The sequence below is a fragment of the Myotis nattereri genome, assembly GCF_964212035.1.
Source record: "Myotis nattereri genome assembly, chromosome: 3".
NCBI classification, from domain to species: domain Eukaryota; kingdom Metazoa; phylum Chordata; class Mammalia; order Chiroptera; family Vespertilionidae; genus Myotis; species Myotis nattereri.
Genome location: NC_138077.1, coordinates 80,200,590 through 80,206,589, shown reverse-complemented (window position 1 = coordinate 80,206,589; position 6,000 = coordinate 80,200,590).

The following is a 6,000-nucleotide window of genomic DNA, read 5'->3' as shown; positions in this document are numbered from 1 at the left end:
CCCCATGGCACAAAATGCAGCCCACAGCCCAGCCCAGGCAAGAAACAGTCGCTGTGGGCATCAAGTAATGACATCAGGTAGCAATGCCTGGCTTCCTCTCCCTAGCGACTAGCCTCATTGGAGTTTCTTCATCCCAGGAACATGGCTTACTTTATAGCCAGGTGCAAACATTTCACAGTATAACCAAATGTCTGTGACACGTGTTCCCGTGCCTCATCTCATTTGATCCTCACAGAAGTCCTGGGGTAGGTAGATAGGAGACTTGGTAGAATCCTATTTTCTTTCCATTAGCCGGAAAACAGATTTAGAAAGTTTAGAAACTTGACCCAACTGAAAAGAAGTAAGAAATGGTGGGCCTTGAAAAAGACTTCAGGTTTTCTCACTGCACAGAATATAGTCAAACACAGCTGCCATTAAATATTCACCCTTTGTTCTCCCCGCGTGATCTACAATAATAATCTGCTTCGTGTTGATATTTATTGCTGTGTTGCTGAAAATTACCTGAAAGAGAAGTTGGGGTGCTTCAGTGGGCTGGAAAAGTTTAGATAAATCAAAAGGCAGATCCAATTAAGCAAGTTTATTTTATATATATATATATATATTAGAGGCCCAATGCACAAAATTTGTGCAAGAGTAGGCCTTCCTTCCCCCAGCTGCCGGTACTGGCTTCCCTCTGGCACATGGGACCCAGGCTTCCCTCCAGCACCCCAGACCCAGGCTTTCCTCATAGCCTCAGCTTCATCCAGAAGATCATCTGGAAGGACATCCAGGACATCGGGTCTAATTAGCATACTACACTTTTATTATCTACACTAATAAAAGAGAAACATGCAAATTAACCATCACTCCACCACTCCACTATACCCACAAGCCAAGCCCACCAGCCAATCAGGAGCAAGTATGCAAATTAACCCAACTAAGATGGTGGCAGCCACGGAGCTGGACCAGCAGGAGGCTTGGGTTGCCCCTGGCCATGGAGGAAGCCAAGCTTCCTGCCTGCCCTGGACAGCCCTGGGTGCCGTTCAAGGCTACAAAGTTTCAATTATAGAAGATAAATAAATCCCAGATACCTGCTTCCAGCCCAAAAGGAGAGGTTGGGAGCTTGGGTCACCATAGGGGGGGAGGGGTGGGCGGGGGTGTGTGGCCAGCCTGAAAACGGGCATCAGCCCTGCACCCAGGCTGGCCAGGACCCCCCGCACCGTGAAGGGGCTGTGGGCAGCCTGAAAACAGCCCTCAGCCCCTCACCCAGGCTGGCTCACCCCCATGGGGTGAGAGTCCCCACTGGGGGGCTTGACCAGCCTGAAAACAGCCATCAGCCCCTCACCTAGGCTGGCCAGGCACCCCAGTGGGGACCCCCACCCTGAAGAGGATGTGGCCAGGCTGAAAACAGCTCTCAGCCCCTCACCCAGGCTGGCTACACCTCCATGGGGTGAGGGTTCCCACTGGGGGCTTTCCAGCCTGCAAACAGCCATCAGCCCCTCATCCAGGCTGGCTAGGTACCCCAGCAGGACCCCTGCCCTGATCCAGGACACCCTTCAGGGCAAACCAGCCGGCCCTCACCCATGCACCAGGCCTCTGTCCTATATAATAAAAGGGTAATATGCAAATTGACCCTAACAGCAGAACGACTGGGAATGACTGGTCACTATGACACACACTGACCACCAGGGGGCAGATGCTCAATGCAGGAGCTGCCCCCTGGTGGTCAGTGCACTCCCACAGGGGGAGCTATGCTCAGGCACAAGCCAGGCTGACGGCTGCCAACACAGCGGTGGTGGTGGGAGCCTCTCCTGCCTCCTCAGCAGCGCTAAGGATGTCCGACTGCAGCTTAGACCTGCTCCCCGCTGGCAAGTGGACATCCCCCGAGGGGTCCCAGACTGTGAGAGGGCACAGGCTGGGCTGAGGGACACCGCCCCCCCCGAAAGTGCACAAATTTTTGTGCACCAGGCCTCTAGTTATAGATAAAAGGTGAAGTTGACTAGTTCATGCTCAAGATATATAAAGCTCTCGCTGGCGCCAATTGCATGCATGTGTTTCGATCTGTCATTGTCAATCATGAATTTGGTTGACACTTCTATTATTGAGAAAGCGTAAACAGCAATATTAAAATATCTCTTCTAATTAATTTCCTTTCAATGTGCACAAATCTGTGTATCGGGCCACTAAAATATATATATGACACATAGGAATGGACAACAGTATGATGATAGCAGAGGGAAAGGGGTGAGGAGAGGTGGAAGTGGGCAAAGGGGGGATAAATGGAAATGAAAAGAGACTTGACTTTGGTGGTGCGCACATAACATAGTGTGCAGATGATGTTTTGTTGAGTTGCACACTTGAAACCTGTATGGTTTTATCAGCCAAATAAATTTAATAAAATAAAAAATAAAGAAAATTAAAATAAATAAATAAGTGCTCCCGTACTTTAAATACAAAATCTCCAGGCCCAAATGGGTTTTACTGGAGAACTCTACCAAATGTTCAAGGAAGAATTAACACCAATTCTATATAATCCCTTCCAGAAAATAAAAGAAGAGAGAATACTTCCAATTCACTTTGTGAAATCAGTGTTACTCCGATATACAAACAAACAAACACATTAGACAACGAAAATTATACACCAATACCCCTCCTGAATATGGCACTAAAATCCTTAACAAAATATTAGCAAATGGAATCCAGCAAAACATAAAAATAATTAGACACCATGACCAAGTGTGTGTTTTTTCCCGGAGTTATAAGGCTTGTTCAATATTCAAAAATCAATCAATACAAACCATGATACTAACAGCCTACAGAAGAAAAATCATACAAACATATTAATTGATGTAGAACAAGCATTTGACAAAAGTTGTACTTTAATATTACAGCTTAACCTTTCCAAACTCTGAGAAAAATTTTTAAACATTTGCAAATTTGAGTTTTAAATAGTCTCTCCTAGGCAGCATGGCTCAGTGGTTGAGTGTTGACCTATGAACCAGGCGGTCATCCTTGGGTTCCCGGTCAGGGCACATGTCCGGGTTGTGGGCACAATCCCCAGTGGGGGGCATGCAGGAGGCAGCTGGGCATGCAGGAGGCAGCTGCACCCTGTTTCTCCCATCACTGATGTTTCTCTCTCTCTCTCTCTCTCTCCTCTCTCTCTCTCTCTCTCTCTCTCTCTCTCCCCCTTCCTCTCTGAAATCAATAAAAATAAAAAATATATAGCCTCTTGTTTTCACTTACATTTTTATTACTATGGATGCCATATTTTAAACAAAACATTGACAAACTAGAGGTTCAAGTGAAGGCATTCAGGGTGATGGGCTGTGGAACTCAGGTTCTGTGAGCAACGGTGGATGGCACAAAGTGTTCCCCCGAGGTTCCCACAGGGCGGAGAGAGGTAGAGAAAGGCATGCGTGCTCTCCTCTAGAACTGTAGTGACATCATTCAGGAGAGGAAGCTATGCTGTAAGGTACTCCAGGCAAAGAAAAAGACCACATTCCACATGGATGGAGCCCTTACAAAAGGGAGATTGCAGCTGAGGATGAGAAAGGGCCCTTTTTGTGTGTGTGGTGGGAGGAGAAGGAGAGCAGGATAACAACAGCATCGACTATGAGAGCTTCAACGCAGTGAAAGAGACTGCCTTCTAGCCCTGGCAGTCATCAAACAAAGCCTGGTACACACCTGGCAGACTCACTGCAGAGGGAGTTCCTGCCTCAAGTAGGAATTGGGATGGGACAGTCTTGGATCAGATGATCTTTTTTCCCCTCGGTTTTATTGAGATACTAGAGGCCCGGTGCATGGATCCGTGCACTGGTGGGGTCCCTCGGCCTGGCCTGCACCCTCTTGCAATCTGGGAACCCTCAGGAGATGTCAGACTGCCAGTTTTGGCCCAATCCCCACAGGCAAGGTCAAGGGACCCCACCATTGCACGAATCCATGCACCGGGCCTCTAGTATACATATAAGATCGTTGGTTAATCTCTTCCCACCCTTATCTCCCCCACTTCCTTCTGAGGTTCATCAGTCTGTTCCATGTTTCCATGCCTGTGTGTTAAGCATCTGCCCCCGGTGGTCAGTGAGCATCATAGCTACTGGTCGAATGGTCGCTTAGGCTTTTATATACGTAGATAATTGCCGTGCACCATTGTATGGGTTTCAGGTGTACAGCATAAAGGTTTCACTTACATATATTGTGAAGTGATTACACAGTAAGTTTAGTTAACATCCATCATCTCAGATAGACACAATGAAAAGAAATTTTAAAAATAGAGAGAAAATGTGTGTTTTTTTCCTTGTAAGGAGAACTCAGGATTTGCTCTCTTAATAGCCTTTATGTATATCACACATGCGTGGTAACGATCATCACCATGTGCACATCACATCCCTAGTCCTTTTTATCAGGTGGTCTTTAAAAGTCCTGTGCTCTGCTTCTCTCATTCCCCCTCCTTACCATGTTTTGTTTTGTGTGTGTTTTTTTATTTGCTCCTGCACTTCCTGGAAATGGTGACTTGTCATTGTCTTACTATGTTTGCAAATTGAGGGGTGAGAAGTAAAGCCACTTGTTTATAAGAACATAGGGAGCAGCCTTTAAACACATGAACTAATCACAGGTGGTAGAGGTATTTCAGAGATGAGAAAAGAGATTCCTGGGAAAGTCCTTGGTTGGCTCCTTACTCATGTTAAAATGGTTCATGAGCAGTATATTATCATGACCCCTTAATTAATGGCTAACCAGTGCCCATCCCAAATGGAAAATCTAAACAAATAGACACAATAGTTATTATAAAGTCTTCATTTGTTTGTACTTATCCCTCCACCAAAGCACTGGAAGGCAATTTACACAATAACAGTGAACACATGAGCTCTGAAGAAAGATGTGTTGTGCACAGAAGATTGAGGAGGGGATAAAAAGAGAGGAGGTCAGAAGAGTGTGAAACAATGTCTTCTTTAAAGTTTGAAAACCAGTTAGATGGGTGTTTGATGTCGTGCTAAAAGGTTTTGATTTAATTCTTTAAATGACAGGAAACCTGCCAAGGTCTTCAAGCTAGACAGTGACACAGTGTTTTTTTTAACAAGTTATCTCTGAGCCAGTGATGTGTAAATTTTTGTTTGCTATCTCTTTCCTCCCTGGAATGTGAGTCCCTGGACAACAGGCATTGCTCACTGCTGTTTCCCCAGCACAGTGCAGGCAGATCTTGGCAATTAGTCATCAAGGGAGAGACTCTGAGCCAAGGCGAGGTGTGGCTGCCTCTGGTTTAAGCCACTCAAGAGCCCAGCTGGGCACACAAGCATGCATGAGCTGGGACTAAAAGGGCTGGGTAAGATAGAAAGGCTTCTCCGTTCACTATTGTTTTTGGTTTGTTTGCTTATTTTTTCATTGAGATATACTTGACATATAACATTATAACTGACATATAACATTACATTTGTTTCAGGTGTCCAACATAGCAATTCAATATTTGTACATATTGTGAAATGATTATCACAATAAGTCTTCTATCACCATATATGGTTTAAGGAAACTTTTTTCCTGTGATGAGAACTTTTAAGACCTATTCCCTTAGCACCTATCAAACATGTAGTATAGCATTATTAATTATGGTCACCATGCAGTACACTATATCCCCAGGACTTATCTAATAAAAGAGAATCATGGTAATTAGCCGTACATCTGCTACCCTTCCCATTGGCTAATCAGGGCAATATGCAAATTAACTGCCAGCCAAGATGGCAGCCGGCAGCCAGGCAGCTTGAAGCTAACATGAGGCTTGCTTGCTTCAGTGATGGAGGACTCCAACGTTCCCTGCCTGCCTTGCCGGCCTCTGAGCTTGCAGTTTGAAACATTGTTACAAATATAGAAGCTAAACAAAACCCCAGAAACCTGCTTTCAGCCCTCCGGGATCTCAGAGCTGGAGTTGGAAGAGTGTTTCGATTATAGGACACAAACATACCAGAACCTGCTTTCAGCAGCAGAGGCCTCAGAGCTGGAGCCAGAGCTAAAGCTGGCCCAGAATTTAAA